The sequence below is a fragment of the Argiope bruennichi genome, chromosome 5 (genome assembly GCF_947563725.1).
Source record: "Argiope bruennichi chromosome 5, qqArgBrue1.1, whole genome shotgun sequence".
NCBI lineage: Eukaryota > Metazoa > Arthropoda > Arachnida > Araneae > Araneidae > Argiope > Argiope bruennichi.
Window position 1 is genome coordinate 1,547,471 of NC_079155.1, and position 12,699 is coordinate 1,560,169.

A 12,699-nucleotide genomic window follows, 5' to 3' on the forward strand; every position below is an offset into this window, starting at 1 on the left:
TGTAGCAGTTGAACTAAAATCTGAAGTCAATTTGATGAATGGTTTATTTGTTGTGATTTTAATATTTTCCTGAGTAAAGAACCTTTGCACTTACAGCAGTGCGAAAATCGGTGGGAAATGTAAAATCGCAAACCAATGCATCTTTACACTGGGGACGAACCATGGAAAAAGTCGTTAGAACGGAACAAAAATCACACTTGTAATCTAAAATCGCGGAAAATGAAAGTCATACACATGTGTTTGAGAGGGCGGAGAAAGAAAGAAAGAAAAAAAAAGTTTTACGTATTGCTTACATAAAGGCAATATTACTTTCGAGAGAAAATGCCAGCGTTTCCTCCGAAAGTTTTTTCAAAATTCTAATCATTTTTTACAAAACTTCAAATAAAATAAAGAAACGAAGAGAGCCCTTTTCTTTTCTTCTTTCTTCTCATTGTCTGAACCTAATGACTCGCTGTTCGTTGCGCACAGCTTAAAATTTACTGCTCTCCGACAAAACGGGGTCAGCAGGTATGAGATGAACAATGCAAAGCCATTTCGCAGCACAAGAGACATCCGAAGCCAGGCAAAACGGCCCGTCATCTCCCGTTTTGAACTGATTTTTCCATTCGCGAAGCAGGAGTCATTATCACAACAGTATCTCAGTTATCTTCTGCGATTGTCTCCTTTTTTTCACTACGAATCGACGGGCATAAAAATAGAAATCACTTCCCGATAATTCAAGACCAACACAAGAGATATTCGTACTTGAGGGCAGAACTACTCCGGTAAGAATGATTATAACAGTTATTATTGTTGTGAAACAATATTTTTATATTAATAATGAATCCTAGAAAATGTTTTGCCTTCATGTTATTAATAAATAGTCGTCTTTCGCGTCCAGCTGGCTAGTTGGGATGAATGGCAGCTAAAATTTTTATTTCAAAACTTTATCTCTTAATAGCTTCTTCAATAAAATATTTTTAAACTTCAGATTTTGATAGTCATACCACTCATATAAGAAGAGTTACATACGTATAAAGTAGATGTTGCATAAAACAAAATAAAGAGCTTTTTTTTTTTTTTTTTTTTTTTGTACACTAAACTCTCGCAATGTTTCAAAGGCTCGTTTTTTTTTTTTTTTTTTTTTTTTTTTTTAATTTCTAATATACAGTGGAGCATGGTTCATTCGAGAATTCTTCTTTGGAATTTACAAAAAATTTGATTTTTTTCTCTGATCCCTTATCAAAATCATTTTAAATATAATCTATACTTCCAATTTCAGCTCAGTCAAAATTAAAATAAAAAAATTGTAAAAGGATGTTTTTATTTCAAAATTTATTTTGTAATAAAATACATCTGTACTTCGTGCCTTCAGTGACAGTAACTGGGCACATTTTTTAAGATCCCGCATTCGTTTCAAAAATTTACTTCCGCATAACGTATTTAATCCAAAACGTAGGGGAGGAAGAGATTCTCGCTTTAATAATAATAAAAAAATGAATACGCTGGATATGGATGGTGCTGTTTGACAGCATTCTGAAGTTCGATTCCCGAGCTCAAAGTGCCGTTTGCTTATTAAAATTCTTGTCATTGCTCTGAATCTTCTAAAAATAGTATTTAAATTATTTTCTGTTATCATTATTGTTTACTTATTACGATTACTTCCTGATATCATTTATTTTTCTTATTATTTAAAATTTATTAAAGATTAAACATTGAAATAAAGTTTTTGCTGCCATTTTAAGTTTAAGAAATGTCATTTTGCTTTGCTATACTCATTTTCAGATCCTCTTTTATTGCTGTTTTTTTTTAATATTTTTTTTATAAAACGAATTTTTATTTCGAATCAGTCAAGTTTTGCTCTATATCTTTGGATGTATGATATAAACTCATTTCCTGCGTTCATTTCAATAAATTTTAAATTTTTTTTTCTCCATTTCGGAAGGATAATTAGTTAAAAAATGTATTCTTTCAAACAGTTAAAAACAAAAATAATATTAATTTTTTTTTCTTTTATTTGTGAACATGTGATAACCGAATGGCGTTGTTAGACTCTGATATTTCTATTCAGCGTTAGATAAGAATAAATGCAATCAGGTGGGAGAACACTGTTACGGCTTTGAATGATAAAGCGTTGAGAATTTCTTACTTTTCTTTTTTAAACGCCCTTTTATTCTGTTAGAAGAGATTTCCTCAAGATCGTTATTCTCAAAACATTTTGAAAAGGTTGAAAATTATTTGTATCATACCTTTTCTCGAGTTTGGATGCATGCGTTTGTTTGGTAGGCTGAATGATTCAAAAGTCCTTAGACAGCAGAGCATTTCTGTATGTCTCAGACAGATGTGCAGAAATGAAGTCGCATTGCCATGGGGAATTCTGTGTCCGTAATGAAAGCAAAAAACATGTTCATCATAAATTGAATAACGAAGTTTTAATAGAATATAAATTCACAATAGCACAACAAAATAGTTCCATGTGAACTACAACATGTCGAGCCGTTCCGTATGGATGCTAATTCCAAGGGTTTGTTGTTAATACTGCATCCTAACTGTCATCGTATCTCTCATGCGATGTACGACAGCTAGTGCCAGTATTTCTAAAATAGTTTTGTTACGTTATTTTGAATATCATGCCATTAAACTAGTCTTGAACCCTTATTTGGTGCATGATTCTCTGCCATTTATGTCTTTCCTTTTACTTCTTTTTATTTATTTACATAAAAGCAATCCCCCCACTCCTCACAAATTGGCCCTTTCTTTGTACGTACGACCCGATGATCTGAAATAAAAATGACTTATTTCTATATCTATGAACCTATCTTTTGTTTAAAGGTTTTGAATCCCTCTGCATTTATTTCGCCTGATTCTCTATATAACTTTTTTTTAACAAAACATTACCACCCAACTTATCACCATTTATTGCAATGAATTCTCCCTTCTAATACGATTTCCTGCTCTCAAAGTAAATATGACCTGTAATAATTAGATTGACACGTAATTATGTCTATGTATTTAGTATTTTCCCAAGTTACTTATTTTATATATAAATATTACATTCTAGTAGACATTTAAAAATTTCCCCATCAAAATTTGAAATGAGTCAGATTTTTCATCAACATTCACTTTAAAAGATTTCCTGAAAACAAAAATGAAAATGAAAAACATTTCAACTCATTGTGATTGTTGTCTTATTATAATTGGAGAAAGAATTAAATACTAGGCATCTCCGACGTCAGCCTTCCACTGTTCTATATATTTAAAATAATTAGTAAAATAAAAGAACCATTCCTCAAGCCAAAATCACTGAGCTGGTTTCCTTAATTTTTAATGATACGAGATACTTCTGATAACACAAGATACCTTATGAATGATACTTTGCTCTCAACCACCGCTAGGGATTGCAATACTGGACCAAAAGTTCAATACCGGTATTCGGTATTTTTTAGATCTTAAAACCGGGATACCGGTTTTAATAACGGTATTCGAAATTTTAGGAAAAGAAAGAAAGCACGGGTGTATCTTTGTTTTATTTACACACGGGTGTACACGGGTGTATCTTAATTTTATTAGAGAATGTAAATATCACAAAATAATTTGCAACTTATAAATTATAACAGTATATATACTGTTATAATTTATAAAATCACAAAAAAGTAAAGGAACATCTTTTTTATTTCAATCACAAAAAAGTGTTGTTGTTGTTTCTGATCCAAGGTGCTATAGCTGCGCTATACCACCTTCATGAGACCAAAGATCTCTAAAAAGTCCAAAAACAATAGCAAATTCCTTAAAATCTCAAAAATCGTAAAATTTTGAATGGGGAAGGTTGAAACCGTATGAATGGGGGAGGCTTGATCTGCCTTGCACCAAGGACATTCAGCAAAGATCCTCCGTCCGTGTTGGAAGGTGAGGGATGTGGTGTGTCCACTGAAAAAACGAGAGAGAGCCGTTTGCTGTTTTCTAGAGATATTCAGACGGTGACACCAACCGGGACTCTTACCAAAGTACCAAGGCTGAGAAGGTGGGACTTTCCAAAGTGCACTCGGCTCCCCTTTTTAATAGAGAAGATTTCAGAATAAGCTAGTGTTGCATTACCATGAAATATGTCAGCTGAGGCAGTCTTAGCTAAGTTATCCGCTATCTCATTACCATTTAAACCAACATGTGAGGGGCCCACTGAAAGTGTATAGAGTGTTCAGCGGAGAGCCTAGCGATAATGTTTAGATAAACAAAAAAGTGTTAACATCACTATTCTGTCTGTGGTACTATTGCAAATTTTTTTAATGTGATCTTAAAAACATAATGCATCAATTGTACTGTCATTAAGACGGAATGTAATTTTGTGCAAAAATTATCAGCTGTCGAAAACGCTCTTTCGGCATCTATAATAGTTGGTGGTACGGTTAGCAATTTACGATATACTTTTTCCAAATATTTACCTCCAAATACCTCATCTTGAAATAAATCGATTACTCATCGGATGGTTTTGGATATATCTGATTTCTGTATTGTATTTTGGTTTGTTGAATTTTTTATCGCTAATTTTAATTTTTGTTCAAGAGACAATTCCTTCCACATTAGTGCCATCATAATCTCCGATAACTGTACCGAATTCTTCTGAATGTGGATAGGTTTGTGGGAAAAAATTTTTTTTAAAAAATTACTATAAACTTGATCAGATTTGAATTGATTAGTCTCTTTTCTTCTTTTTCATTTTTAAAATCATTATAATTATGTAAATACCGTAAGACATTTTCTATTTCGATATGCCTTTCTTCTGTGCGATTTTTCAATGTAATATATAATTTTTCAAATAGTGATGTGTGTTGTTCTTTCAGTGACTGCAACATGAAATTTATTGTTGCATTAGCTGTTAATAAATTAGAATCTCTCCTATATAATGCCTCAACAGCCAGTTTTAATATTAAGTTTATATTAAGTTATAACAACCTGTTCTGGATATTAAGTCGAATTCACTATCTGAAAAATTAATTTGCTGGTTTAAGTCGATTATTGCTTTTTAGATTGGATTTCTCAGTTTCAAAAATCGTTCCACCATTAGGAGTAAACTGTTCCAACGTGTTTTAGAATCTCCTCCTAAACATCTCCTTTCATCGCCTTTCCTCCTATTTTGTCGAATTAAACCCATACTAACGCATGCGCAAAAGGTGGAGGATTTTACAATCCATTGTCGTACAGTATTTTATCACTTCTCTTGATTGTACGATGCAATTTTGTATTCACAGTCTAATAATTTCTCCCTTTAGGGTGACATAAAAACAAAAATGTATACTATTTTTCTATGTTGGCGATCCCTGAACAATTTAAACAATTATAAGACAATTTAAAAAATTTCTAGTAAATACCGAAAAACCGGTATTTAAACTTATGAATACCGGTATTTCAAAATTGTACAAATGGTTCAAAATACCGGTATTCGGTATCCCGGTATACCGGTATTGCAATCCTTAACCACCGCCCATTTTCAAGAAAAATATCAAAAACATTACTTTACATTCTTCGAGGTTAAAAAAAAAAAAAAAAAAAAAAAAAAAAAACCTTGATGGAATTTTCAGTCATAATCCTTGAATAAAATATAGAATGTACAGATTTCGCCCATTTTTGTTTCGCATAAAAGCTCATGACCCATAGATGCAGCGTCAGGGATCATCTGCCAGCTCCCCCTTGAGAAATATCGCAAAATAAAATTTGGACAGAGCCCTGAATAATTGAGCCATTTTCACAAAATTTCGTTGCCAAAGTACAGGTAATGGTATCAGTCGAGACTAATTAATACAGTTACGTCAATTGAATTCTTGATGAAATAAGAGATTATCAAAATAAGAGAGAGTATAAATTTATGATTCAGTTATGATTGTACGGTAATTGTAAAGCATCCTGATTGTTAGGCTGTACTTTCAAGCTTTATTTCTCGACTCTAGTTTAGTATGCACCCTTTTCAAATTCAAGAAGTTTAGAGGAATCAGTTTCGAACTGGAATGAACCGATCCCTATCCCGGAGAGGCTTTTTCACAATGCCACTGATGCCACACTATTTTGAAACAGAGAACAATATCATCTACTTGTTAAGTATCTTTTAGAAAGGATTTTGATTTCTGTTTGAAATATAGCATGCACATATTTTAGTAGGAAATTCAGAATTTTATTTAATACTTTATAAATTTTTATTCATATAAAACCACTGAACAAATATTTGGCCGAACAGTTATCAGTGAAAATTGTAGAACAATAGAGTCAAAAATCAATGGTCGAGAGAGAAATTTCAAAATAATCTCCTTTATAAAAAAAGAAATATTTCAGAATCACATCAATAATCAGCCGGACTGGTCTATCCAAAACTTTCTCACGCACTCTCTGATTAAGATATTATCGCCTTCCCCCACATAAAATTGTAGGTCTTCGGAAATGCCGCGAATTCATTACATGGCATTGGCATACAATAGTTGCGATCTTTGCCTTGAATTTGACATTTTTATTGAATCTATCGTGCGATTCTAGGCGATTTTTTTTTATTTTTATGATTAATCCTTGGCATTTAGAATAGGTGCCCGAAAATCGAATTTTTGTTTTAAAATGTTGTTTCCAACCGAGTGAAACCAAAATTTGTCATAGAGACGCAGAATCACAATAATGCAGAACAACAATTTTCAAGTGTCTCTGCAGTCATCGCGTTTACACACCTGAGGAAGTCAATCCGTGACAAATTTTTTTGGTTCCAAATTTGATAGATATCTACATTTTAGATGTTAAATTGTTGTACCAAATTTTATATATCTAGCTCTCTTTGTTTTGTAATTATCTTGTTAATTTATATTCAAGCAGTCATATTTCCTATGAATGAATTTCGCTCAAAATTTGATAGAAACCTACGAAATGGATGTAAACACCAAATTCCATCCTTCTAATTCAAGCGTTGTTTAATTATCTTTGACACAGACAGAAAAGTATATATGATGCCAGAAATGCATTTTTCAAACTCAGAAAAATCTAAAAAGTGGATAATTCGATTTTTTTTTCTTTCCGATTCCTATAAGTTTTCTATATTCCATGTATGAGAAAATTAAATCTGTACATATATAAGAAAATTAAAATAAACAATACCTCATAAAAAGCAAAAATATTTTTAATTTGTTTCGGTTATTTAAAAAAATGTACTATAAAGTTTTTTTTTTTTTTAAATTTACGGGAGTTACTTTTAACAAAGTCGTTGCTCTTCATTGCTTCTTGCAGGACGTGGCTAAGAACGAGTCGCATATTACTGCCATGTGGCTTCATTTGCTGTTGTTTGTAATATGTGTTACGATTTCAGATGTAATTGGTGGCGTAAAATATAACAAAGAATGGGTGGTGGAATACCAGTCTCTCTATAACTCTATTCACGGTATCCTGTGAAACACCTGATGTGCTACTGTTCCATAAATTGAACTGGAAATATTCTTTTTCTTTTTCTTTTCTTTTCAAAATTCAAAGTTGCAGCATCGAAACTAGGGATGAAGACTGCCTATTCTAAGATACAAAATGCCGTCTACTAGTTAGTTTTGTTTAGAGCTTTGAAATACTGAATACAAATCTCTTTTCTTCTACAGCTAAGCACAAGAAAGAACTGTCTCCTATACTACGTCGGAAATCAAAGAATAGAAATAAAATTCTAACATTTGCTCCTTCTTCTCCAATTTAAGAACAAAACGGATAATGTTAAAGATAGAACTGATTTTTAAATCCGATAGTTCCCATGTATGACCATCCGATAGTTCCATGAAATTCCTAAAATACTATTTTAATTATTATATGAAACAGCTGGCGCATTTGTGCAAATTCCGAAAGTATGCTACAAGCCTCATGTGGATATATATGCATACTCCAATTATTCACAATTACGAGGTTTGTATCAAAATACCGCTAACCTAGTATCAAAACGCAGATTTAGTGAAACAAATGATTACAACCTAGTTAATCTCCATATGCCGTCTGAATTTTTCTTTCTTTCTTCTTCTTCTTCTTCTTCTTTTTTTTTTTTTTTCTTTTTTTTTCTTTTTCTTTTTTTGCTAATTTTACTACAAAATTTTATGATATTCCATAGATTCTGAGAATTTTTCATCTTATTAAAGAATTTTCACCTTTATAACAAAAGCATGGCATTCGACTAAGTTTCGCCCTATTTCAGGGAATATTTTGCAATTCTCACTTGCGAAGTTTATTAAAAATTCCTGTTCGTTGTAAAAGAATGATGAAATCCTAGACACTGAACGGAAGGATTTAGATTAAAAGCTTAATTTCTCTACCGATCGATGCAAGAACTTTATTGCGTCAGTGCAAAAGATCTGTTTTTGAAAATTTTAAATGCATTGAATTCATTAGGGATTCTAAATTTTAAATTATTTTTTAGATGTTTCTTAAAATAATGAAATGGATTTTATTTTATAAATTTCAGAACAATTTACTTGAAAGTACAGTAAGAGCTTCAAAATAACAATCCGCGAGTTAAAATAGTCCTGAAATGATCTGCTATATTTTGATAATAAATGGCAAATTTGAACAAAAACTGATATTAATTACGAACATTAGATATTATCAGAAGTAAATATCTATTTTCAAAGTGAAAGTAGATTTTCTCCCCTCTGTCTGAGATTACATAAATCAAAATTTGTCTTTCAAGGAAAAAAGTAATTGGTTTGTCATTTCGAACTGTAAGATTTGGTAATCCATCTCTCTCTCTCTCTCTCTCTCGCTGCAAATCACTGTTTCAATTGATTAAGAATATGTGATATTACTCTATCTATTCATTTTCATTCTTTCTTTAATTTTTTTTATATTTCAGAGTCTTCATGAATATCGTTGTTTTTAAAATTAATTTTGACCCCACTCTTATAAAACTGTACACATTAAAATAAAACTAAAAAAAAATGGTATGAAAAGTGGAGTATGAAATCTTTGGAAGCATCTGAAAGAAGTTAAAGAACAAATTAAATTAAAATATTGTGGGAACTGCTAACAGATCTCACATCCTGTATCTTGCGTCATTAATCACGTGATGCTTTCCCGCCATTATTGGCAGACGAGAGTTGGGCAGTGAGACTGCAGCTCATGTATCTTTTTATGTTCTACATTAGTGATGTTCTGTCCTTTGTCCTTTCATCTCAATAAACATATTTCACATATCAATGCTGGTCGTTGCCATTCCCCACAATATTATCTCGGAATAAAGAAGATACGAGTGAAACAATAAAATTCAAAACATCAAAGGGTAGAAATGAAAATTAAAAACTGCTTTACTAGCAATTCTTCAATTTTCAATAATTTTTCCAACATTGAAAGAAAATGACAAAACAAATGTTCATTAAAGAGAACTCCTATTGTCATCAAAATTGTGTCAGAGCATCAGTTTGAAAATGTAAAGATTGATTTCGCTCAAGATTCAGTTTTTTTTTTTTCTTTTTTTTCTGAAAAGATAAAAGAACTTGAGCTGTTTCCCCGTGTAAGGAGGTTAATATTATACATTCTGCCCACTCTTTAAGATTTTATTTTCAATAACTTGCTTGTGGTTTATTGCCATAATATTGTTTCAATGAATACTTCAATGACACCTTTCCTTTTTTTAAATTTAAGTACAGATGGAAAAGAGGAACTGCTAAAAAGCAATTTTAAAATCATGATTTTTTGATGATGCACTTTTTTTTTTATGCAAACGCAAGATCCAAAAGAAATGTTCAATTCAATGAATAAAGTCAAAGCAGAATAGATCTTTGCAAATTTCTAAGGAAGTCTATTTAATAAAGTTACTTAGCTCAACCATCCATGCATCATATATTCGCTCGATAATTTGCACAAGTTTTTCCAGTAGTACTTCCCGCAGAACTTTAGGTGTCCATTTTCTTAAAGTGGAGCTTTTCGTCTAATATGGAGAGGAAAAAGTCCGAAAAATGGGGAACTTTATATTTAAAGATAAATAGAGGTAACAATCTAATATATAAAATTCTCGTGTCACAGTTTTCGTTGCCATACTCCTCCGTAACGGCTTGACCGATTTTGATGAAATTTTTTGTACTTATCCGGTATCTATGAGAATCGGCCAACATCTATTTTTCATCCCCCTAAATGTTAGGGGTAGTCCATTATTAATTAAAAACTAACTTTCCCGCCAAAAAAATCTTTCATTTTTCCCAACGCCAACTTTTCCGCCAAAAAAATCTTCCATTTTCTCCATCGCCAAATAAGTAAGGCATCAGTTGTTTTTTTCTCCCAACAGTAATTAGGCTAGGGTTAACATTTTTCGACGGATTATTTCAAACGATTCTGTTTATTTTCTTAATGTTTTATGCATTTAAAATTAAACATTGTTAATTAATCCATGTTTCACATTCATTCTGAAGTACTTTTGAATTAAAATAACACAGAATAAAGGAAATTAAAAATGTCTAATCTGCATAGCGTTACCCCAACTGGCGTAGAAAAATTTACGCATTTGCGTTGACGTAACTGGCGAAGAAAATCCACGCATGCGCATTGTTCTGATTGTTGGCATGACAACCAACGGACGATTTAAATTATTTTTAGGTTAGTTGCATGCTTTTGTAAGTAAAATGTATTTATGTTAGTTATATATTTTTTGTATATGCTTATAGTTTTAAGTACATCGTTTTTTAAGTAGATTTTTTTAAACCTGTTTTCGACCGATTATTTTAAACGATTCATTTTATTTTCTTAGTGTTTGATGCATTTAAAATTAAACATTGTTAATGAATCGATCTGTTCATGATGAATCTGAGAAATTTTTGTTGACAAATTCTTGAGATATTACATAAATTAAGAAAGATATTCTTTAGTGACCATAAAGTTTAAACGCGCAGTGACTCTATTATCAGTAATCATATTATTAAAAAAAATGCTTTGTTTCAGTAAAAAATATTATATTAATTGCAGATTAATCATTTACACTGTAATTTAAAGCATAATTTCTACGAGGGGTAACAGAAAATTAGAGAGATATATATCACGCAATAACTGAAGGCCTTTATAATATTATGAGTGAATTATATGACTATCAAAATTTGAAGTTTTAAAATATTTTGCTGAAGAATCTATTAAAGTTGGAATTGCGTAAAATGTTTAATGGTACGACCGAAGTTTTATCCCCTGCTTGGCGAAATTTTTAAAAATCGCAAACAACGGCCTTGCGAAATGTTCAAAAGCAAAGAAGCAGATGTTCAATTATAGTGCATAATAAAGATTGCCAGCTTTGGTGCGTTATCGCAACTTGGCGAAGAAGGGGGTTAAACTCCGGTTAAACCTATTTAATTATTAAAATTTAAACGAACATTAAGATTGGCGAACCGGCTGGTCGCCAAAGGCGGCTAGTATGCCTATAAAATCGTAAATTGTGCCTTGGGAAACAATTCCAGTAGATTACGGTGCTAGTAAACGTAAAGTATTTAGTATACATATCATATGAATTTCAAAAAAATTCTTGATATTTGAGTTTTTAAAATGGATAAAAAAAGATTTGCTGAATACATAATTTAAAATTTAATATTTACTGTAATTTAATTCAAATAAGTATATTGCCATATGAATAGTTTAAATTTTATAATTATTCAATATTGATATTCTAATTATTATCATAATTATTTAATTGTTGAAACATTCACTGCATTCTTTATCTCAAGACAGTACGAAAGTCTGTCATTAAAGGTCTCTCGGAAAAATGTCTAAAGGGTAGTTTTTTTTTTTTAATGCAAAATTTTCCACTGCGATGGTCGCCTCTTAACATGATCGTTGTTAACGTTATCATTCGCTTTATCTTATCAAAATTCTCCGTTTTCGAAACCTTCTCCATTCGACGTATTCAAACGTGCACAAGAAATTCGTTTAGTGTGATCACTACATACTGTTCAGCGACGGATTGTAAAACCCTCCGCGTTTTTGCGCATGCGTTAGGATGGGTTTAATTCGTCAAAATAGGGTTGAAAGGAAAGATGAAAGGAGGAGATGTTTACATTTACTAGTATCTAATAGGGGAAAATCCAAGGTCAAAGGGAATATCGGAAATGCACTCATCGTTTCGCGTCTCACCCACCCCTTAATGAGATGGAGTCGTAGAAATGTGGTCGTCTCAGAATCCGTTGACGAACAGTAGTTTGATGTAGAGAATGGAACGATCCTTCATTTTCAATCAATGTTAAGAAATTGGTTAAGGCCATGGAATTTCTTACTCTGCTTGTAAGGAAATATCTGTGTGTCACTTCTCCTTTAGGATAGGGCTCACATTCTCTGTATTTGTACCAGAGCGGTTAGGATGGTTGGTTTATAGAGATAGCTCCGCTGCTGAGACTGGCCTCACATATATAGCACAGCCATAAAACATTTTTGTTTGCCATTGAAGCAAAACAGACATTAAAAGAAAGATTTGTATCTTTAAAGGAAAGCTGAAATTCTAAACACGTTTGAAATATTAGCTAAATGGAGTTTATGCAATGCTGCAGTAGAGATGGAAATTTAACAACTTTTTTTTTTAATCAGGAATTTTTTGCGAGAAAGACGAAAAATTAAAAGTTGATGATTCCAACGGGGATAAATATTGAGCAGAATATCTCCAAGAAGGCCGAAATAAATTAAACTATTGATATTTTGAAATGCGGCATCGTTCAACGAATCTTTAAGAAATCAGTACGATATGTATATAAATAAACTGCTAAGGAATAA

At 31.7% G+C, this 12,699-nt stretch overlaps 1 protein-coding gene across 1 annotated transcript in view; it reads left to right on the plus strand.

Moving 5' to 3' along the window:
- The first annotated feature begins 608 nt into the window (after positions 1-608).
- LOC129968516 (retinol dehydrogenase 12-like) overlaps positions 609-12,699 on the plus strand; it is a 49,166-nt gene continuing 37,075 nt past the window's right edge. Inside the window, exon 1 of the mRNA XM_056082486.1 lies at positions 609-764. The gene's annotated coding sequence lies outside the window, so the exon portion shown is untranslated. The remainder of the gene's footprint in view (positions 765-12,699) is intronic.